Below are 23,992 nucleotides of genomic sequence, written 5' to 3'. Positions count from 1 at the left end.
GCCAAGGGTCACATCAGACGTGTACCAGGAGGAATTGAAGGTGTCGCCGACAAGAAGACAGCGCCTCAGTCGAAGAAAAGGAACTTGGAGCTACTGCCACGCAGACGGACGGGAAGCACAGAAGGTACAGGGACATAAAGAAGGCTTTGGGTGGCAAACCGAACAAGTACCACATGGGCGGAGGGGAGTGACAACTGATTCGCAGGGTTATTCAAGCAAGGACCAACCGTGAGGCATGAAGGACTAGGCTGCAGGGGGCAGATGTGATGGGTTAGGAGGTGGGTAGACTAAAGGGAGAGCAAGCCTTAAATAGGTGGGAGGGTGAGCAGTCGAGGAGTCAAGAATATAAAGAGCTAGCGAGGCCAAAGGTTGGGGACACGTGCAGGGAGGGTCAGAAAGCCCAAAAATTTAGAAAGGTGGGCTGACGAGGGGGGATTTTTTTAAAAGGTAAAAAATTAATTAAAATTTAGTTCGAGAGAGCAAAATACGAGCTTACTATGAATAGGAAGTTCTTTTGCTGAAGTTGGGGGATCGTATCATGATTAATGATATGTAGAGATCCAGGGTCGAGGGAGTCAGAGAGTCATGTAGCACGAGTCGTAGGTGAGTCAGAAAGCAGGGAAGCCAACACGTGGTGCGGGAGAAGGGGGGGTGTTTTGTTTAACTTTGGAAGAATGAGTAAAAGTACAAAATTAAGAGTGAAAGTGGAGCAAATTAGGAAACAAGGTGGGGAAAATGTAAGGGGTCTTTTAATGATAAGATATTAGTATAAATTTGTTTTTAAATTATTTCAATAGTGGTTTATTAAGAGTAACGAAAAAGAGCTAAGAAGACAAGAAATAAGAAAAAATATATAATGGAAAAACTAAACAAGAAAAGTGAAATTAATAAAGGAAATTAAGAAAATAGTAAGAAATAGGAAAAAGGAAAATATTAAGGAAAAAAGGAAAACATTAAGGGAAAATTTTATGGAGTTAAAGAGAGATTAGAAAATATGCTTAATAAAAAAAGAAAAAGGGGTTATTTAATAAAGGATAAAAAGGGAAAGGATTAAGAGATGGAAAAAAAGGAAAAAAGAAGGGAAAGGAGAAAAGAAAAATCAAAGAAAAACCAAAAAAAGGAGAAAATTAAGGTAGGCAAATTCTTTTAAAAAGGAAAACAATGAAGAAATAAATTTAATAAATAAGAAAATTAGGGAGAAGAGAAAAGAAAAGGAAAAATGAGTGACAATTAAGCAAAACACGAAATAAATATGGAAAATAAGGGATATTAAGAGGGAATTAACGAATGAAGGTCATAGGAGAAATAATTAAAGTTTAAAAAATAAAAATTAAGGAAGAATTTATTTTTTTTTTTTAATAATAAGGAAATTAGGGAGAAATTGGGAGAAAGTATTAGAAAAGGGAGAATAAATAAGGATAATTAAGGATAATTAAGGAAAGTAGGGGTGAATAGGGCGAGGGGGAAAGGGAGGGAGGGGGGGGGGGATAAAGTGGGAAGATAAAGGAACAAGGGTTTAAACAAAAGGAGGAAGGGGTTGTGTGTGTGTGTGTGTGTGTGTGTGAGAGAGAGAGAGAGAGAGAGATTTTTTAAGGACACACACACACACACACACACACACACACACACACACACACACAGATTTTGTTTCAATTGTTGATTTTTTTCAAGTAGAAGTATTGTCGCTAATAGGGTCATGGTAGCATTGGTAATAGAGCCTATCATACATACAATAGAATGCTTGTTACCAACGCTATTATATTCTTACCTCCACCAATAATACTATTACTATACTATCGGCGGCTTACTATTATTTTTTTCCAATTATTGATTTTTTTTTCAATTGGAGTATGGTCAGTAATAGGGGCATGTTACCATTGGTAATAGAGCCTATCGTACCTATGCTAGTATGCTCATTAGTGATAGTACTATATTCTTACTACCACCAATAATACTATTACTACCATCGGCTTAGTTTAAATGTCAGTGGTACTATCGCCTTTGTTGGCCGTAATAATATATGCTATATTCTACAATAATTCATTTTGATCAATGATATATTCAACTTTTATTGTAGTAATAGTATTTTTATTGATGTGATAAGTTGTTTACTTTTCCAATCGTTGGATTGAACAAAGGTTTTGTCATCATTGCATGCATCATTTCATGGAAAATATGTTCATGGACATAAGTAATGCAAAAAGTGCACTTGATTATGTTAATATCTAATCCCTAAAATATCTTTGCATTGTTGATATAGCTACGTGTTAGAGTATTTAGTAAAAGATTATGCAAGAATGCAACTAGAAAAAGAAAATGATGTAATTAGACAGAAGATTACGTGCAACAGTGAAAGATTCCAAGAATATATGCTGAAAAAACTTTGTTCTTTACTACAAAGAAAACCACAACTTGGAAGACCACACCCAAAGGTAGGGCTGCAATCTTGGAAGCCTCTAAACGGATTCTAAATTTGCACCTCTAGCTCATACAATACAAGGGTACATTTGCCTTACTTATAGAAGGGAGGGTTGGCTACAGACTAGCTAAACTAACTCGATTGAGTTTGGGTTGACTGGTCTCCTAATCTAACCTAGTCAAGTTGATTGACTCAACCCCAGCCAAGTCAACTGACCCAACTCTTAAGTTGGGTTGTTGGATGGGCTAACTAGGCCCAACCTTTTGGCAATAGCCAGCCCTAAATTGCTTTTACTAGATCCTAACCAAACCATAAACTAGGCCCTATTCTAGCCCTTTACTCACTCCCTAATTATTACTTGTCCTGACTAAATGCCCTAGCACAACCCCCAACGAGCTCTATATTTTATAGTAAGAGTCTACCACTATCCTTGGGCAAGCACACCCACAAATTATCCCTCACTCCCTGTAGTACAAAGAAGAGATCCTACAAATCTAACACTACTGGATGTATAGGCAATTGTGCTTTAATTAAAATGCTTGCTTTAGATGGTCCATATTTGAAAAATAGGTCAAGTAGATATCCATATTCTTGGGTTTGTATCAATTGTGGATTTTTTTTTTGGGCCATATCTTGTTTTCATGATAATTTCTTAGCTCATCTTGAGCTTTGAGCCCCATGCCAAATGAAACTTCACTATGGCATAGGCCTACACTTTGTTTTTACCTCTTTCATTGATCACTGCCATCATGCAGCCAAGTGTATATCTTTTTTGCTCTCACATTGTTGGAAAGCATCCATGAGTGCATCATGTCTTCTAACCCAATGGATATACTCTTTATCACTTTCATGAATAGGAGTAGAAAATAATGCACCCTATAGACAAGTCTAATGGGAAATGCATATTTTTGGAAATGCTTAAGATTGGAAAATAAACTCTACAATTTCTCTTATTGCGTCCTTGGTCAATTTTTATTGACAAGAGACGATGACTTAGGAATGACCTGAGTTGGCAAGTGCGTTGTGAGTCCTCCTCCTCTCAATCGTAAAGTGACAACTTCATGTCTTGATTTAATCATCCCAAAAGATGATTCAATTCTGTGATAAGGTCTTCAAACACCACAACTATTCAAAGCAATTCTACCTCCTGCCCTTAGTTATAGAAACATAGCAAATTGGTTCACAAAAGACTACTTATACACTATTCACCGATTTTGGACTTTCTCACTTTGTTTGGACTTTGTTTCAAAATGGTCAATTCACTCAATGTTCACCTAGTAAACTCTAAAATTGCATGTATTTGCAACATTACATAGTCACCTCCATACAAATATCACCTATTATTACTTGAAAACTGATAAGGAAAATGGAGTTCAATTACAACACTGTGCAAGCCGCCTTTACACCTTTTTAATTGTTTGATAATTAAATTATGGAAAGTATTACGTGCAATTCTTAGACATGACTTAAATTGAGTAACTAAGAGCTTGTCAAATTCAACATAGAGGTGAAGTAAATGTATACCACATTTGATTGCATTTTGCTCAATGATAATCTCTCATCAAATCTTCAATGATATTGAAGATGGATTTTTGTTGGTCGGGCATACACATGAGGATATCAATCATGTTTTTAGCACAATCTCAAGAGAGCTAAAACAAAAGGACATGGACTTGATAAGAAGATGTGGGAGGCAAGTTGGTGGCCGTAAGGAAGGTATAGTATGCTCCAAGGTCAAAAGAATGTATGATTAGAAGAGCTTTATTCTACCTCTTTCATTCAAATAGGTGGTGATGCCCTGACAGGTCATAGCAATCTACACTACTTTTGCTTTTTTTAAAGGATGAGAAACCAGTAATGCAGTGGCAACAATATTCTCATGACACAACATGGGAATCTAAAGAACCTTATAGTCTCTTAACTTCAATTCCGAGCAAGGAAATGTCTCCAAAATGGGCTCTTATAAGAGAATTGACCGAGAAATCCAAGTGTGAAATAGAAGGCTTAAAAGCTTTTATTACATACAAAGAGGTAATTCTTCGAACTTTTCCTCATTGGAAGCCTTCTTGGAAGAAATATACTACTACTGTAATTAACAAGACCTACAAGTTGATAAGGACCTTGAATCCAAAATCCAATATCCTACTTCAATCCAAAATCCCTCAACCACAATCAAATACGAGAGGTGTGGAAGATGCTCAACCAAGAGGGAGCTTGAGGAGCCAATACCTTGCAGCACATAGTAGCACATTGGGTGCCTCCCCAAGTGTTTCTACATAAAGAGTAGAAGGCCAAGCTCTAGAAAGTTGAATACAGTTGTGCAACACCAAGCTCTAGCTAAAGAAGAGTGCTCTCCAAGATCCGATTAAAGAGTTAGCCCAAGAGCTTCACAAGCACCTTGTGAGAGCAACCCATGACACATGAAAAGCCCAGTAGGAGTAGGAGGGAAGATACTTTTAGACCCAAAGGACATGAGACTTAAGGGGACATGCATCTATTTTTATATCATCTTCCATACAAAAGTTATATCACATTCCATCATGTTACATCTACTATTTTAAGTTAAATTTAGGACATTTTGATGTGAATTATAAGTCATAAATGCCGCAACAATGGCCATGTAGCCGACAAATGTGGCCTCAACCAGTTATAGTGTGTCATATGCTAGATGGCAACTCACACCATTGATAACTTAGGTACAATTTCAGAAGATCACAACCTCTACCCAAAGCAATTCCTGTTTAGACCATGGTAGTAGCCCTAGTTCAACCACAACGGCAATGGCTATATAGCCGCTCTGTTGATACCAGACCCTATTGCCCTCACCAAAGACTGCCCCATGGTCCTCCAAGCTAGATCATTTGTTACTATTGTGATGTGCTTGGTCATTGGAAGAGTGAGAGCGAGCTGTTCAAGAAACATCAAAGTAAAAAGAGCCTCATTGCATGCCCATATTCTTGTGGCTATGCCTGCGACACCTCAGATTCTCAATGTGCAAATCGTTGAGCTCGATGATCCAGTAGCTCCAACCGTTGACACTAGAACCACCGCCATTGTGGTGACGAGGGTGATGAATATTTTGTCGGATCCCACGTTGTCGTCTGGTCGACTAGACAAGGAGATCAAGGAGCCAATCAATTGGCAAGAGCAAGCAGATGTTGGGGACACAGTTATGGAGTGGGTGGAGGACTTGTAGCCTCCAGTTAGTCCAATGCCTAGTGTGAAAGTTCTAGTGGAAACGATTTCGGAAGTAAAGTGTGAACTTCCCTAGATCGGGTTGAGTTGAGCCCCAGAGTGTGACAGAAATCCCAAATAAGGGTGAGCAAATGTCATTTGAAGCTGAATTCAACATTTGGACCAAGTTAAAGGACCTGCAAATCAATATGTTTGTGAAGCAGCTATTGAATCTAGTGCCAACCTTCCGCCAACAGCTTTGTCAACAATTCAATGTTTGACCTTGCTAACTGTACCAGTTCTTCTAGTATGTGTTGCAAGACTTCCTAGAACCAGTCTAATGGTCTGCGCTGCCCAAACCAAACTGCAGAGGTCACAACCTCACCAATTTACGATGAGAATGTGGCAGAGATCACAATGACACTGAAGGGAGAACCAATTCCAGACGCACTACTCGATGGTGGTTTAGGGGTCAATATTATATTCGATGATATATGATGATGAATGGGATTTTCCGAATGCGACCCAACACCGTTTGCAGTAAGGATAGTAAATGAATGGCCAATGGGCCTCATTTGTAGTGTTCAGTCATAGTGGCAAACCTAACCTTTGTGGTTGCCATAGTCATCCTTCATATCGAAGATATTAGCATTGCCTACCCAATAGTGCTTAGCAGACCATGGTTGTGGCAACCAGGCATAAAGCAAAATTGGCATTATGACCGGATCACAATATAACAGGGCAAGAAGAACGTGAAGTTATCCATGAAATCCCGGAGGCCAATCTATACACACGTCCGCCACAGGTAGCTGGAGTAAAGATGACGGAAGGACTTGATGACAAAGAAGAGGAGGAATTCCTTCGAAACAAACCTGATATCGTGACTCTCTTTAAGGTGGATGTAGTCTCCATCCTTGACAAGTACCATTTCCTTTAGGAAAGACTGCCACACGATGATCTGCCGATTGAAGATGATCCAAACCCTTTACTTGAAGCAGCTGATGATACTCTGGGAGATATCCTATAGCTTTGTCAGGCCAAACAAGGTTTTGAAATGGAATTGTAGCACTCAAAACGAGTGATAGAAGATGCTTTGATGGACATGAACCTCGACACAAAGAATGATCCATGCATGATCCGTGTCGACACCAAACTCAGTCCATAGCTTCGAGGAAAAAACTGAAGCAACTCCTTGACACATTTGTTGATATCTTTTTGTGCTTATTCCTTGGCAATGTGCAAATAGAGCAAGTTAAGCAAACGCACACTCAAGCCAAGCATTTATAGTCAAGAGGACATGCAATAATACATTATCATAGAAGTATAAGAACAATATAAGGGTAGAGAATTGTACAAGCAATAAATAGGTTACTATATAGAAGGGTAAGACAAGGCTGCTAACCATTGAGCCAAGTAATCAAGCATGAAGAATAAAATCAACAAAATCAAACCATGGATTATGGGGCATCTTCCCAACTTGGGGACGTGCTATAGATCGAGTTGTGGGGAAAGATCTGGCTGTGGCAACATGAACCATTGATACCAAGTGTTTAAAGCATGGGCAAGGTCTACATCATCTCCAAGGAAGGTTGGTAGCTTACGGGACAAGTGGCTTTTATAAACCGCATCAAGGGCGTGGTGAAGTGTATATGGACACTATGGGGGCTGGTCGTCTCATCTTGGGACTAACATGGTCATCGACTATTGAAAGACATATAAGAGTGGTCAATGCCAAGTGTTGGAGACGGGACCGTGATATCATATACATGTGACACAAAGGCTGGGGAAGGATCATTGAGATCTCTTAATTGTTGTAGTTTTGTCCCCATGGCTTGCATCTTATATTGAGGTGGATCTTTACAGATTCCCATGTTGCCTTCTCTTTCTTCCATTCATCCTTGTTGCCTTTCTCCTTCCACCATTAATCTTGTATGCATCCTCTTTGTTTCTTGATTTCAGTCAATGTTTTATCCACATGTGCTTTCTCAGCCAATAATGCCACATTGATGGCCTATAGGCTGTCTATCTTCTCAATTAAAACCATGTATATTTTTTTGAGATAAGCAAGAATATCAGAGGTATTTTTAGGTGGTGCTCCTACCAAATAAGCTGTCTTAGCAATTTATAGGGCTTGCTTCCCCTAGGTGTCTTCTATGCACCTTCATGTCGGCATAGTGAACCCAATATTATGAACAATTCTATGTTCACTGGACTTGGATCTTGATGGTTTCTTGGTGGGATCTTGATTGTGACAGCCTCGTATCTATTCTCAACTCTCTCCAATCAATCCATCTACCCTCTATCTAGTACCCTAGCAACCCATTTCTTAGCCGTCATCCCAAATGAATTTGGGTGCAGTTGGACAGACTGGCGCAGTTGCAAGAAAATGTGAGTATTTGGATTGGTTTTTGCAAGTCTTACTGGTTCAGGGGTGTGCTTGAGGATTTGTGAGAGGCGGCTTTGTTTTGCAAGTCTTGCAGGTATCGGGGGTGTGCTGGAGAAGTTGCAATAGAGGTAAGGGTCCTGGATAGATCCAACAGCTCCTGAGGGGCCCTAGGGGCAGTGCGCTCGCACTTGTCTCAGTAGCTAGGGCGGGGCCTAGTTGGGATCCAGGGCTGATCACAACAACATCAGAGCTTGGCTTGGGTGTCACCAAGTTGTAAATATCCTAAGCAAATACTACAATTGACCTACGGTCAAAGAGTTCTTATATTTTGTCAAGAGACTTGGGTTCGGCCAAGAAGGATTGACTTTAGTCAACCAAAGCATTCTGACTCTAGTCAGAAGGATTAGATTATGATTAAGGTATTTTGGCTGTTGATCAAAGTCCTTAATCGTGGTCAAAGAGGGTTGATCTTGGTCAACCAAAGAATTCATGTGTGTGCATTATTTTTGCAGGGTGGGGACACCCACAGTGACTAGGAATAGCGAAGGATTTGATTTTGCATGCAAGAGCTAACGATTAATGGGTGCCATGGTTATGTGCATTTAATTAATTGTAATGGGTTCTTAAGAGTGGTTTATTCTCCCATTATTATGGAGCTAGCAAGTAGCCATAAGATGTCCATGTGACCATGACCTTAGACAGTTCCAGAAGCTTGCCATACCATGGCTTGTAGCTAGAAAGTAGCTAGAATGGTACAAATAGCAGTTGCCAAATTATGGGGAGCTAGATCTCTCCACTTTTGTGTATTTCATTTTTATGAGGATAAGCTATAACGTAGCTTCACGCTGCAAGCCTTGTATTCTAATTTTTATCAAGAAATGAAAACACCTTGGGGGGCTGGACCCTATTGCAACGTTCTATGTTATCTATGTTTCACTTCTCCCTTTCAGTCAAAGTTTAACAAATTCAAATCAAATTATTTGAGGTGAATCATTCTGTGCACGATGTAAATGAACATGCAAATTGCATTGGCATGAGAGCAAGGGTCCAATGCTTACTTTGGTACTGATGGTCCAAGTCCTATTGCCTACAAAGGACAAAGTCTGTGCGTAAGGGGGTGACAGGATTCAAGACCAAGGGGCGTATGTCATGGAAGGAAAAAAGGGACAAAATAAGGATCGCTATTTTGGATGTTTTTCCCATGGAAGAGCATATTTTGGATGTTTTTCCCTTGGTGCATGATATAACGATCTAAGGGAAAATGAGCCAGGCTATAAAGGAAATGTCACATCAATGGTTGTTAAGGGTGTGGGAAATAGTACCCTGAGGTCTAGAGCATGGAGTGCTATTTTCCATGGTCCCACCCTATTTCCCACGAATTTCTCCTCTATTTCCCATGGTGCATTTGCACAACATAACAGAAATAGCTATTTCCCACCTTTTCCCCATCCATGACATAAGGCCCTAAGTGGGGGAGAACATGTCTTGAGATGCTGATTTGCTTGATTATAGGAAGGATAGCATCGATTAGTTCATCTGTACACAAGCATGATCCAAGTTCTTAGAATCACCCTTATTGCATGCCCTCCATCACTTGCAAACAACAAATTCTCCTACATTAGATGGCTTCATTACCTCCATCGTTAGACTCATAGGTGTGTGGTTTGAGAGGACCTATCTACACCAAGATCCAGGCATAGCTCTCGAATTTTCCAACCTTGTCACCATCATAACTAGCCCCAACCACAATCTAATCTTGGCTTCTGGCAAGAGAGTTCATAAGAGAGCAAAAGACAAGCTCATCACACGGGCATGGGCATACAACATGAAGGCATGTCGTAATCCTTCCAAGCATAGCTCTTGAATTTTCCAACCTTATCACTATCATAACTAGCCCCAACCACAATCTGATCTTGGCTTCTGGCAGGAGAGTTCATAAGAGAGCAAAATACAAGCTCATCACACGGGTGTGGGCATACAACATGAAGGCATGTCGTAATCCTTTCGAGCAAAATCTACAAGTTGCAATAATCATGTGCAGGGAATGTGTGAAGATCCCAATTTGGATTGTTAAGGCCTACTGATATCCTTTTGAAGTGGACTTTTATATTTCACCACTCAAACATCATGATATAGTCCTTAGAATGCCTTGGTTCCATCACAAGGCTATAAAGCTGTCTATATCACAGAGAGTTGTAGAGTTTGTACATAAGGGTAAAGCCCAATGGATTGTTGCTAAGAACAGAGGGGAGACCATCCCTGTTGTATCATATACTTTCATTGGCAAAGTAATAAAGTCTACAATTTCTATGTACATGGTTTTCATTAAAGATAAGAATTGAGTATGCATGATGTGCCTCTAATAGAGAGAAATTTCAGTACCTTTAAAACTTTAAAGATTGTTTTTAGAAGCCTTGCTAAGGGAGTTACCCTCTGAGAGACTAGAGGATCATCAGGTAGAACTTATGCCAGAGAGTGGTCCCTTAATTACCCACCCTATCGGTGTAAGTGCAACATAGGAAGAGGAGAGTATGACTCAAGTCTAGAACTTTGTTTTCTATCAGCCCAGGTCCTCTTCTTTTTACTCCTTTGAACTTCTAATATAGAAGAAGGATGGTTCTTTTCGGATGTGAATAGATTATTGCGCTCTGATAACCATCAAGAATAGATTCCGCATTCAGCGGGATAGATCTCAAGAGCAAGTATCACCAGGTTCACATACAATTGCAGGACATCCATAAGACTGCATTCAGAACTACCTTCGCACTGTATAAGTATTTAGTGATGCCTTTTGGTTTGACAAATTGCCCTGCCACTTTCAACAAAATAATGGATCACATAAGCAGACCTTACTCGCATTTTACAAGTACCCTGTTTGATGCAATAATAGTCTTTTCGAGGTCTGAAGAAGAACACAAAAAGCATCTTGACATTGTCTTCCAAGAACTACGTAATCATCAGCTTTATGCAAACAGTAAGCAAAGTGAATTCTTCTTAAAAGAGATCCATTGCCTTGGCCATATTATTTCTAAGGATGGAATTTGAATGGACCCTGATAAAATCCAAGCTATTCAAGAATGGCCTAAATTGAGGTCCACATATGAAGTACGCAATTTCTTGGGACTTTGTTCCTACTATAGGAGATTTATTAGACATTTTGCTAATATTATGGCTCCACTTCATGATTTGAACAAAAAAAACACAGCTTTTAGATGGCCCTGGAATGACTAGCCTATTTTGGTGAGCTTTGTTTGACAACATGGGTATGAAGCTGAACTTCTCTTCTGCTTTCAACCCTCAAACAGATGGTCAAAGTGAAGTAGCAAACTCAACCATATTAGACCTTTTGAGATGCTATGTGGCTGATTAAAAATCAAATTGGAAAAAGTACTTCCCATTAGTGGAATTTGCCTACAATAATATAGTTCATAGTTTCACAAGAAAAAGCTTCATTTGAGGTCATATATGGAAAGGTTGTTTTACCAACAATCCTGAAAATAAAAGATGATATATGTGTAGCTGATCAGTATGTAAGGGAATTTGAAACAACATTCAACCAAGTGCGAACAACAAGTGAAAGGTCCTAAGAACAAGTGAGTACAAGTACTCGTGAGCACTGCCTTCAATTGGTTCTGTCAAAGAAAAACAATTGTCAAGATGAATGAATGATTAATTTGCAACACCTGTGATCAAAGCCCGTGTATAGGAAAGTTCGAATGATTTGCAAACTCCGTGAGAGAGAGAGAGAGAGAGAGAGAGAGTTCTTAAGAAAAGAAAGTGTGTGTGAGTGAGTGTGAGTGAGAGAGAAATAACCAAAATAGAAGGACACCACGTGGTAAAAAATGGTGTGGGACACTTTTTTAAGAAAAGTGTTCTGATAACTCTGCCTGGAAGGTAGTGCTAAAAACATAAGAGGACTACAAATAAGAACAAAAGACAACTTGACCTCAAAGAAGGAGATTGGGTACTTCTGAAGTTTCAAAAAACTAGGCTTCACAAATTAAAGGGCAAAGAAAAAGTTTCCATAGCAATGGAAGATTCACAGTGCCTTTCAAGAGAGTCTTACAAAAAGATAGCAAGGCTCGAAGCCTACAAAACCTACCTTGGAAGAGCCACCACAGGTGGATGAGTTGGAGGGCATCCTCTAACTAGAACAGATTGTGTACCATACAATACACAGATTGTGCAACCATACCCAAAGGACCCCATGACAAGGTGACTTATAGGTACCTTGTCAAGTTCAAGATTAAATGCCAAGTGGATGAAGCCATTATGTCATATGGATAGTTTTAGATCTTTAGAAGGCTTTTCAATTGAGGTCAACTGATTAGAAGCTGAGGGGATGTCACCAAGTTATAAATATCCTAAGCAAATAATAAAGTTAACCTTTTATTTGAATACGGGCATGCAAGAGCTAACGATTAATGGGTGCCATGGCTATGTGCATTTAATTAATTGTAACACATTCTTAGGACTAGTTTATTCTCACTTTTATGGAGCTAGCAACTAGCCATAAGGTGTCCATGTGACCTTGACCTTAGAGAGCTCCAAAAGTTTGCCATACCATGGCATGTAACTAGAGAAGTAGTTGGAATGGTTATAAGTGAGAGTTGCCAAATTCTAGGGAGCTAGATCTCTTCACGTTTTTGTATTTTACTTTTATGAAGATGAAGTTGTAAAACATATTCACGCTGCAAGCCTTGCATTCTAATTTTTATCAAGAAATGAAAACACCCTTGGGGGAGGGGGGCCATTTCTAATTTGGGTACGTGTCTACTTGAAGTTTGATAACCTTAGCTTCCAGATCATGTACAATTAAGGCATGCTGGCATCCCAATTGTATTTTCCACTATCTCTGTATTTTCATCTCCTTGTTGTCCCCTAACTTCTTCTAAAAGTTCTCCTGTAGTTTCCTGTCATGAGAGTTGTCCATGCTGGCCATAGAGAAAAGGTCATAGAGGGAGGCATCGACGCGGACATGGTGGAGGGGGATGGGGAGATACTAGAGTGGAACGGGTGGGAGGTGACGACGGACAACACCGGATTGTTAGCTACAAGAGAGAGGTGACGACGGACGACACCAGATTGATTGTTTGATTGATGGAGAGACGACAGACACTCACACCAGATTAATTGTTTAGTTAGCTACAAGAGAGAGGTGACGACGGACGAAAGCAGATTGATTGTTTGATCGATCGACGACGGACGAAATCAGATTGATTATCGACGACGGACGAAACCAGATTGGTTGTTCGATCGATCGAAGTTGGAGAAAATCAAAATCAGTCTGCATTTCTGTTTTGGGCTTGCAAGTTATCATGCACTTGCCATGAGCTGTATTTGAGCTAGAATCACATTGTATTGCCGATCAGAAAACTTCCCAAAATGCAGTAGCAGCAAACAAATTTCGTTGCTCCTTTTCTGGGAGTGGAGGTCGGTTGAGAAAAGCCTAGGGGCTGATTTCAAGCAGGTTCTTCAGGCTGGAGCAGAGTTTCCAGGCAAGGGGTCATTTCTTAGATTGCGGGTGGAGCAGCCCCTTACAGCTCGCACTAGGCGGGAGCCAGGCAAGACGTAGTGAGCTGCTTCCAGGAGCTATATAGTCGGCGCTACTGCTCGGGTATTGATGCGACTGCTCAGAGCAGCCCTTGCAGCAGGCCGGCTCAAGGCAAGGACCTGAAGACAGGTCCGAGAGGGGACAGAAGTTGCGATTTCTGTCCGTCTTCTTCTGCTCGATCTTTGGCGGCTCTCTAGAGTGGCGCTGAAGCTAGGCGAGGTGCTGAGGGTGGGGGTGCTGGTGCTGAGGCTAGGCTAGATGTAGAGAGGGAGAGCTAGTCGGGGATGTGAGGCGAGGTAGGAAACGTAGCCAGAGCTCGCAGGAAAGGGAACGCACTAAAGGGGGGCACTAGGGAGTCCGTGCACGAGGAGAGGTCCAGCCCTGTCAAGGAGCCCAGCTGCCCGCAGCCCGAGCTCTTTAGGGAGTTCTGCGAGGCCCGTGCACCAGCCATGTCAAGGAGCCCAGCTGCCCGAGCTGTTCAGGGAGTTCTGCGAGGCCCGTGCACCCGGCGAGGTCCAGCCATGTCAAGGAGCCCAGCTGCCCGAGCTCTTTAGGGAGTTCTGCGAGGCCCGTGCACCCGACGAGGCCCAGCCATGTCAAGGAGCCCAGCTGCCCGAGCTCTTTAGGGAGTTCTGCGAGGCCCGTGCACCCGGCGAGGTCCAGCCATGTCAAGGAGCCCAGCTGCCCGAGCTCTTTGGGGAGTTCTGCGAGGCCCGTGCACCCAGAGAGGCCCAACCATGTCAAGGAGCCCAGCTGCCCGAGCTCTTTGGGGAGTTCTGCGAGGCCCGTGCACCCGGAGAGGTCCAGCCATGTCAAGGAGCCCAACTGCCCGAGCTCTTTGGGGAGTTCTGCGAGGCCCGTGCACCCGGAGATGTCCAGCCCTGTCAAGGAGCCCAACTGCCTGAGCTCTTTGGGGAGTTCTGCGAGGGCCGTGCACCCCGGGAGGTCCAGCCCTGTCAAGGAGCCCAGCTGCCCGAGCTCTTTAGGGAGTTCTGCGAGGCCCGTGCACCCGGAGAGGCCCAGCCCTGTCAAGGAGCCCAGCTGCCCGAGCTCTTTAGGGAGTTCTGCGAGGCCCGTGCACCCAGAGAGGTCCAGCCCTGTCAAGGAGCCCAGCTGCCCGAGCTCTTTGGGGAGTTCTGCGAGGCCCATGCACCCGGAGAGGTCCAGCCCTGTCAAGGAGCCCAGCTGCCCGAGCTCTTTAGGGAGTTCTGCGAGGCCCGTGCACCCGGAGAGGTCCAGCCCTGTCAAGGAGCCCAGCTGCCCGAGCTCTTTAGGGAGTTCTGCGAGGCCCGTGCACCCGGAGAGGCCCAGCCATGTCAAGGAGCCCAGCTGCCCGAGCTCTTTAGGGAGTTCTGCGAGGCCCGTGCACCCGGAGAGGCCCAGCCTTGTCAAGGAGCCCAGCTGCCCGAGCTCTTTAGGGAGTTCTGCGAGGCCCGTGCACCCGGGGAGGCCCAGCCATGTCAAGGAGCCCAGCTGCCCGAGTTCTTTAGGGAGTTCTGCGAGGCCCGTGCACCCGGAGAGGCCCAGCTCTGTCAAGGAGCCCAGCTGCCCGAGCTCTTTGGGGAGTTCTCTGAGGCCTGTGCACTCCGAGAGGTCCAGCCGTGCCAAGGAGCTCAGGTGCTGGATCCAGCATGGCAACAGCTTGTCGTGGAATCCATTGAGGTGGAGCAGACGGAGAGTAGAGGGTTGGAGGAGCGAGGCCGGGATATCGTGATGCATGTAACGATTCATCTCTTTGTCAACAATGACTGTGAAAGCCCAGAGCGGAGAGAGAATCTGCGAATCACAAAATCTCATCAAATTTCAGAAGTACAATCAATAAATCTTAAGACTTTTATCATAGGTTTTGTTTTTCCTGTGCATAAATAAATGGAAAGCATCCCAATACACAAGATAACCAGATAATGTGTGAAAGACGGTTGCATGTTTGATCCATTTTTATGTTTCACTGAGTGATCCCAAAACCAACAAGATAACCAGATAATGTGCATGTGTGAGCATACATTAGCAGCACATGAACAACATTTTTAGTGGGTTTAGACTTTATTCAAATATTTATGGAGTTTTCCACCTTGATCCCAAAACCAACAAGATAACCAGATAATGTGCATGTGTGAGCATACATTAGCAGCACATGAACAACATTTTTAGTGGGTTTAGACTTTATTCAAATATTTATCGAGTTTTCCACCTATTATTGACAAAAGTGACGGAGTGTTTTTGATGAAAGTGCTTGCTTGTTTGATCAATACACAAGATAACCAGATAATGTGTGAAAGACTGGTTGCATGTTTGATCCATTTTTATGTTTCACTGAGTGATCCCAAAACCAACAAGATAACCAGATAATGTGCATGTGTGAGCATACATTAGCAGCACATGAACAACATTTTTAGTGGGTTTAGACTTTATTCAAATATTTATCGAGTTTTCCACCTATTATTGACAAAAGTGACGGAGTGTTTTTATAACCAGACTGACCGGTGAAAGACAGCTATGGCTTCAATATCACCACTCTTAAACGACGGGATTTATACTCTCAAAAGCTCTCCCTCACTCCCTCTCTCTGAAGATGCACTAGGGCCCAGGACAAATCGTCGGGCTGGACCCCCCCGAAGGTCTTTATTCATCCAAGAAAATCTGTTACAGAAGTTTTTGCGTAGAGCTATCTCGTAAATCTCCATATTACCAAACGTGAATAATCCATTTTCTTACAAGAGCTTCAAGCTCCATTCAAATTGGCAACATGCCACTTGTCTAAAATCTTGCCACTAAGGGCCATTCTGGAGTCTTCAAAGCTCTCGGTCACACGAACCGCCTCCTAGATGCTTGTCAGGCTCCCATTACGCTTAGGAAAAATAATCCTTCCTAGTACCTGCAACAATTAATTAAAGCGCACCACCATGGTACCCATTGATTGTTAGCACTTTGCATGCAAATAACACTCTGTGGACTAATCCTAGTCACGGTGGGCGTCCCCACTGAACACACGTGCACATCTAAACAAATATATATAAATATATATATTCTCTAGTTGACCGGAGTCAACACTCTTGATTATAATTAAAGAGCTTTGACCAACGGTCAAGGCGCCTTAATTATAGCCAAGTCTCTCCAACCGAAGTTGGCGCATCTTGGTTAACCGGGGTTAACCCTCTTGGCGTATGTCAAGTCTTGTTGACTGAAGTCAACACTCTCTGACCGTAGTCAGCTCTATGGTTCTCTGGTTAACCGCAGTTAACCCTCTTGGTACTAAACCAAGTCTCCTTGACCGAAGTCAGGTTTACTTGACTAGAGTCAAGTATCTTTGACCATAGTCAATCCTTTGACCATTAAAAATAACTCTTTGACCATATTTAACACATACAAAACTCTTTAATTATGATCAAATAAATGGTCAACTGTACTTTGACTTAGGATATTTACATTGTGGTGACATCCCCTCGGCTTCTATTCAGTTGACCTCAACTGAAAAGCTTCCTTGTAAACATCCAAAAGCTGTGGATGATCGGATAACATGTCTTCGTCCATCCACTTGGCATCTAATGGTGTATAATTCTTGAATTTTACAAGATACCTGTAAAACTGCTTACCCTGAGGGCCTTTACGTACAATATGGTACACAATTTGCTCTGGCTGAAGAATTTCCTCCAGCTCATCCACTTCTGATGGATCTTCTGATACTGGTTCTGTAGGCTCTGATCCCTGAAATTTCTTTAGAAGACTCACATGGAATGCATTGTGAATCCTCCAATGCTCTGGCAATGCTAATCTGTATGCAACCTCATTTATTCTTTCTGTAACCGTGAAAGGGCCATAGTATCTGGGAGATAACTTTGCATAAACTTTCTGTTTGCCTTTAAACTTGCGGAGCCTAGCTTTTTCAAACCTCAAAAGTACCCAGTCCCCTTCCTTGAGATCTAACTGTCTCCTATGCTTATCTGCAACTCTTTTATGTTTCTCTTGAGACCTTTCGATTGCTGTCCGGACTTGGCTGTAAGCTGTCTGGAGGTCTCTCACAAACTGATCAGCCGCAAATATTTCATCTTTGGTCCTCAATATAGGTGGCAAAATCACCTTCCCATATATGACCTCAAAAGGGGCTTTCCCTGTAGAGCTATGTACTGTATTATTGTAAGCAAACTCTACTAACCGTAGGTACTTTTCCCAGTCTGAACTTTGGTCACCCACGTAGCATTTCAGCATATCCAAAATTGTAGAATTTGCTACTTCACTTTGACCATCTGTCTGGGGATGGAAAGAAGAAGAAAAATTCAGATTCGTCCCCATGTTATCAAATAAAGCTCTCCAGAATAGACTAGTCATTCTGGGATCTCGATCACTAACAATGGACTTAGGCATACCATGATGTTTAAAAATTTGTGCCATGAACAGCTTAGCCATATGATCTACCTTTATGGTTTTGCGAACCGGAATGAAATGAGCTTGCTTGCTGAATCTATCTATGATAGTCCAAATCCCATCATTCCCTGACTTTGATCTCGGCAAATCAAAAATAAAGTCCATTGTAATATTTTCCCATGGTACCTGAGGCACGGGAAGAGGCATAAGTAGGCCAGGTGCCTTCCGTCTATCATATTTCATTTTCTGACACGTAAGGCATTCAGTAACAAACTGATGTATATCTTTCCCCATTCCTGGCCAAAAGAAATACCTCTCTAGTGCTAGAGTTGTTGCTGTAATTCCTCTATGTCCAGCATAGGGAGGTGCATGGCATTCCCCCAAAATCTTTTTCCTCATCTCCTGGGTGATGCATAGGCAATCATCTTTCATTAAATACCCATCTTTCAGGGAATAGTGACTGGTGGATTGCCCCTCTCGCATTTGCTATAAAATTTCACCAAAATCAGAATCATGAGCATATTGCTCCCTCATGTCTTCCAGGTCCTGATGATAAGCAATAGTCACATTATTGACCTGGGGTCTTCGGGACAAGGCCTCTGCCACTCTGTTCCGAATTCCTGGAGTATGGACAATCTGAAAATGATACATTGACAGCATGTTTGCCCATTTCATATGCTTCTCGGAAAGTTTGGTCTGAGTCAAAAAGTATCTCAGACTTTGGTGATCTGTTTTGACAGTAAAATCGGCACCCAAAAGATAGTGTTTCCATGTATGGATGGCATGAATTACAGCCAATAACTCTTTCTCATAGATTCCTAAATATCTTTCCGCATCCCGAAGTCACCTGCTTTCATAGGCTACTACATGACCATTTTGATGCAATGCAGCCCCAACACATTCTCCACAAGCATCGCAATCCACATCAAAAGACTGATAAAGATCCGGGACCACCAGAATAGGCTCTGTAGTCAACTTCTCCTTGAGTGTATTGAATGCTTTCTTCTGTGATAATCCCCATGTGAAGGCTGCATTTTTCTTAGTGAGGTCATGTAATGGAGCTGCGATATCAGCAAAATGCCTGATAAACCTTCTGTAGTAAGAACACAAGCCTAAGAAGCTTCGAACTTCATGCACAGTTTTCAGCTCTGGCCATTCCTGAATGGCACGGATCTTCACTGGATCCATTTGTATCCCATTCTTGGATATTATATGCCCCAGATAGTGGATTTCTTCCAAGAAGAACTCACTTTTCTTGCTGTTTGCATAGAGCTGATGATTTCTCAGCTCTTGAAACACTATAGCAAGATGTTCTCTGTGGTCTTCCTCTGTCTTAGAAAAAACTAAGATATCATCAAAGAAAGTACCCGTAAAATGCCTGTACTTCCGGAAAATGCGATCCATCATTCTATTGAATGTGGCTGGAGCATTTGTCAACCCAAAAGGCATCACTAAGTATTCATACAACCCGAATGTAGTGCGGAATGCTGTCTTGTGCACATCCTGAGGCTGTATCCTCACTTGGTGATAGCCACTCTTTAAGTCTATCCTGCTGAAAACTGAAGCTCCATTTAATTGGTCCAGGACATCATCAATACGCAGAATAGGGAATCTATTCTTGATGGTCATTTTGTTCAGTGCGCGATAATCGACGCACATACAGAATGAACCATCTTTCTTCTGTACTAACAGTACAGGGGAACAAAAAGGAGACGAGCTGGGCTGAATCAACCCTTTGGACAGCAAGTCCTGTACCTGAGCCATAATCTCCTCTCTCTGAGTCGCACTGACTCTATAAGGGGGTCTATTTGGTGGCTCACTACCAGGCATTAACTCTATCTGATGATCTTCTGGTCTCTCTGGGGGTAACTCCCCTGGCAAAACATCAGAAAAGCAATCTTTAAAGTTTACAAGAAACTGAAACTTATCTTTGTCTGCATCATTCATTTCAGCATGCATATCATTCTCTTTTTCTTTTACAAAAACCATGTACGCAGAAATTGCAGACTTTATTGCTTTACCGCATGAAACATCAGATACAATGGCGATAGTGTCCCCTTTATTCCTGGCAATTAAACGCTGATTTTTCCCCCTATGCACAAACTCCAGCGCTCTTTCAGGAAGAGTCAACTTCACTGCCTTGCGGAGAAACCAAGGCATCCCCAAAACTACATCATAATGTTTCAGTGGAGAAATGAAGAAATCTTCCTGATCCACATAACTTTGAACATGAAGACGGAGCTTCCCTATCAAGGGAGTAACTGGCACAGGATTCCCACAAAACATTTGATCGGCATCCAAAGCCCTGCCTAACTCTTCCATCTTTATTCCCAGCCTTAGGGCTAGATCCTCTGATATGAAATTATCAGTAGCCCCTGGATCAAATAAAATTAGCGCTTGCTGGTCTCTAACTTTGCCCCATGATAGCAGCAATTCTCGTTCTTCTGGGTTCAAAGCATGACCCAGTATATCAGGAATTCCCCCCCGCCATTGGCTTTTGCGGTCCTCGTGGCTTCTCTGCCTCTTTTCCCTTCGATGGTGAAGGCTTTTCTGGGCACTGGGCAGCCACATGCCCCTCTTTACCGCACCTGAAGCATTTCCCATCTCTACGGAATTCCGCTATCTGTTCAGGGGTAAATAGAGATTTGCCCTTATAAGTCTTTGAAAACTGAGTACCCCTCGGCTTCTGAGGCTGAAATCCTTTCTTTTCAGCCTTGGGATACTCTTTCTTTTCTGATTTTGGAAAATCAGTTTTCTTTTAAACAGCACGTCCTGCATGCAAGGATGGCACTGTAGATGGATCTTGTAGCGGCACAAGACTCGCTACTGAAGCTGAATGCATAAGATCTTGAATATTCTTTGCCCCCAAAGCATTCACTACTGCCTGAATTCTTGGAGTGAGACCTGCTCTGTACTTCCTCATTTGGGTGCCTTTGGAGATCTTTTTGAACGGTGCAACCTGCAAATAAGCATCCCAGAACTTTTGGTTGTACCCATCCACTGTATCTCCTGCATCCATGTGCAAGCTGTCCCAGTCTTGAAGAACATGGTCTCTAAACTGTTTAGGCATAAACTGCTGGTAGAAGGCTTTCTTGAAGCCCTTCCACTTCCTTGGGGCTGACCCATCTGTGGTCAGTGCACTCCACCATGCACTAGCCGTTGCTGTCAAGTGTAAACTGACCATTCTTAACTTGGAGGATTCTAAAAATTTTTATGTACCGAATGCAGCATCAAATTGTCTGATAAACTGCAATGCTTTGTCTGTATGACCATACTGTCCATTGTAGGTCATAAACTTGACAGATTTTCCTCCCTCTTTAAATTCCTTGGTCGCTTTGGAAGACTTTCTCTTCCTAGACTTCTCGTGTTTCCTTCTTTTCCTGGATGGTTTATCTGATAAGAAAGAAGAAGACACAGAGGTCGAACTCGAGGTAGACGGTGATGGACTAGGAGATCGGTGATGATGCCTCGATCTCTTTTTACTATGGGACCATCTCCTATGAGATCTATGAGATCTCTCTCTCTCAAGCTGTACACGAGAGTGTGCCTCTGGCATTGGCACGTCATATACTGGATTAGGCATAGCTTCTGCTGGAAACAAATGCTAAGCCCTGGGATCCCTTTTGAGATTTTCCAGCTCTTGTATACGAGTGCGTACCATCTGTTCAAATTCTTGTTGAGTTTGCGGCACATTTCTCTGTCTTGGATGTACATCCCTATCTTGTGAATCCCACTGGATAGGTGATTGATCCATATTCTGAGATCTGCAAATTTCTCACACCGTGTAGGTAACTGATGTACACTACCTTTGCTTTTCCAACAGAAAAAGTACCTCAACGAGAGGTGTTTTGCATTCACAATCTATGCCAGTAATTGGGCTATCAATTCAAGGCATAAACCCACACAGTTGTCCAAAGCCTCAACAACTATATTGCCCTTTTCTGGCTGCTGCAGATGGCTTCAAAAGGCATCTGTTTTTCCCTCTTTTTACTGCTCAAAGGCATGCATACTCTTTTTTCTGCAAATCTCTGATTCCTCTGTTTTTCTGCTGTTTTCTGACAGTAGAGATCTACTTTCTCTGTTTTTTTTTTTTTTTTTTTTCTGCTGCTTTTTCTGACAGTAAAAGTCTGACAAACAGATAAAAATTACTAGCAGAAACAGTCTCTGCAACTGTTTTTTTTTTTTTTTTTTTAAATAATTATTTTAAAGAACAGTAACCAGATGGAGTAACTGGCTAGTTACTCTAACCAGACTGACTGGTTCTAGTCTGGTCAGTCTGCAACTGGATTAACTAGACTGGCCACAGTCTGGTTACAGTGACCAGACTGGTCTGGTTGGGTCAAGTTAACTAGACCTCTGACCAGAATTAACTAACCAGAGTTAATTTAACCACTGGTTTGCCACATCGGTGCCACGTCAGCAACTGCCACATCAGCTTTCTGTCAACCCTGCCACATCAGCACCTACCACGTGTCAGTGCCACGTCATCTGCTGAGCTATCTGCCAGCATGGACTGCCACGTCATCAGGCCCACTGCTCATCTGCCACGTCAGCGTCAGCACGTGCATGCCACCTGGCTGCCACGTCACCTTGCACGTGTGGTTGCCATGTCAGCTGGACCTGCTGGCTGCCACGTCATCTGTCGGCTAAGCCTACCACGTCAGCGCCACGTGTACACCTGGCTGAACACCTGGCCACGTCAGCAAGAGCCTAAGGTTCCAAACCTTGGCTATGCACTGGTCGTCGTCGCACGTCGCTGGCTCGTGGTTATACGAAACGCCGGTGCGTGATGATCTCCGAAGCACCTTCCGCCACAATAATGATCTGCTCACAGCGAGATGGTTTTCGTCGCTAGCTCGTCATATGGCGTAGGACTTGAGCGTGAAGATCACCCAACGCTGGAGCTCCCCATCGCCGGCCATCGCCTCATGGCATTATCTGACTCTGTCAATCCGATTGACTGCGTCTGTATTAATTTTTGTCTAAGCCCTCGATTTTCCTTCACCGCTCCATCGCAGGGTCTTCCTTTGCTCTTGGAGTTTCGCCTGCACGCTCAACAGCAGCACCGTTCCTTGATCGCTCCCGCCATGGAAGGAGATGGATTGCTCGTATTTCATACGTTACTCTTCTGCAACAATCTCTCTTGCTCAGATCGTCTCTGCCTGGAAAGACAAAGAGCCTACGCTCTGATACCAATATAACCAGACTGACCGGTGAAAGACAACTATGGCTTCAATATCACCACTCTTAAACGACGGGATTTATACTCTCAAAAGCTCTCCCTCACTCCCTCTCTCTGAAGATGCACTAGGGCCCAGGACAAATCGTCGGGCTGGACCCTCCCGAAGGTCTTTATTCATCCAAGAAAATCTGTTACAGAAGTTTTTGCGTAGAGCTATCTCGTAAATCTCCATATTACCAAACGTGAATAATCCATTTTCTTACAAGAGCTTCAAGCTCCATTCAAATTGGCAACATGCCACTTGTCTAAAATCTAGACTAAATCCTATTACATGCCACTAAGGGCCATTCTGGAGTCTTCAAAGCTCTCGGTCACACGAACCGCATCCTAGATGCTTGTCAGGCTCCCATTACGCTTAGGAAAAATAATCCTTCCTAGTACCTGCAACAATTAATTAAAGCGCACCACCATGGTACCCATTAATTGTTAGCACTTTGCATGCAAATAACACTCTGTGGACTAATCCTAGTCACGGTGGGCGTCCCCACTGAACACATGTGCACATCTAAACAAATATATATAAATATATATATTCTCTAGTTGACCGGAGTCAACACTCTTGATTATAATTAAAGAGCTTTGACCAACGGTCAAGGCGCCTTAATTATAGCCAAGTCTCTCCAACCGAAGTTGGCGCATCTTGGTTAACCGGGGTTAACCCTCTTGGCGCATGCCAAGTCTTGATGACCGAAGTCAACACTCTCTGACCGTAGTCAGCTCTATGGTTCTCTGGTTAACCGCAGTTAACCCTCTTGGTACTAAACCAAGTCTCCTTGACCGAAGTCAGGTTTACTTGACTAGAGTCAAGTATCTTTGACCATAGTCAATCCTTTGACCATTAAAAATAACTCTTTG

General features: G+C 42.7%; 1 pseudogene across 1 annotated transcript in view; it reads right to left on the bottom strand.

The window, feature by feature from the left end:
• Positions 1-13,245: 13,245 nt before the first annotated feature.
• LOC147882023 (uncharacterized) overlaps positions 13,246-23,992 on the bottom strand; it is a 45,023-nt pseudogene continuing 34,276 nt past the window's right edge. Inside the window, exon 5 of the transcript XR_015543939.1 lies at positions 13,246-15,309. The product of XR_015543939.1 is annotated as an uncharacterized LOC147882023 (transcript). The remainder of the gene's footprint in view (positions 15,310-23,992) is intronic.

The sequence above is a fragment of the Dipteris shenzhenensis genome, chromosome 30 (assembly GCF_047967505.1).
Source record: "Dipteris shenzhenensis isolate YYH24624 ecotype China chromosome 30, Dip_SZ_1.0, whole genome shotgun sequence".
Taxonomy (NCBI): domain Eukaryota; kingdom Viridiplantae; phylum Streptophyta; class Polypodiopsida; order Gleicheniales; family Dipteridaceae; genus Dipteris; species Dipteris shenzhenensis.
The sequence above is the reverse complement of the archived record's forward strand: the minus strand, read 5'-3'. Positions and strand labels throughout refer to the sequence as shown.